Below are 607 nucleotides of genomic sequence, written 5' to 3' on the forward strand. Positions count from 1 at the left end.
GGCTTTTCACCTGCTGTCAGTGTGGAAAAGGTTTCAGTGATCCATACGTGCTGCAGAGACACTAATGGGTTTACCACTGGGGAGAAGCCATTCACTTGCCCAAGTGTTGGAAGGGATTCAGTCATTCAGTCATTCATCTGCCCTGCTCACACATTGGTGAGTTCACAAGTGACTCCAGGTGTTGGATTCTGCTGTTATTGCTGCTGGAAATCACATCTAGGACTGAGCCATGTTCATTCTGACAATGGGTGAAGTGGCAGGGTCAGAGGGTTACTTTCTGCTGGACTTGCCACACTTAACAATTTGGTTCCAGTGAGGCTGGTGTTCCTTGATCCCAGGACTATGCATTCCCACTGAAACAATGACCAAAAGCTGATGGAGCACAGCTACTTTATCCTGGATATGAAATCATGTTCTTTCTCTTTCACTGCAGGTGGATTCTCAGTAAATATCTGCCTCAGTTCTATTGATTCCGCAGCACAAGCCCATGTGTATCAGCTCAATTAGTCCCTGTCAGTGTTTATGTTCCACATGAGCTTCCACCTACCTCTCTTCATTTCTCTCCTCCCTCTACCTACCAGCATAGCCGTCTGTTCCAGAAGCTGCC

Source organism: Rhincodon typus, unplaced genomic scaffold, assembly GCF_021869965.1.
Source record: "Rhincodon typus isolate 14 unplaced genomic scaffold, sRhiTyp1.1 hic_rhity00000063, whole genome shotgun sequence".
Lineage (NCBI taxonomy): Eukaryota > Metazoa > Chordata > Chondrichthyes > Orectolobiformes > Rhincodontidae > Rhincodon > Rhincodon typus.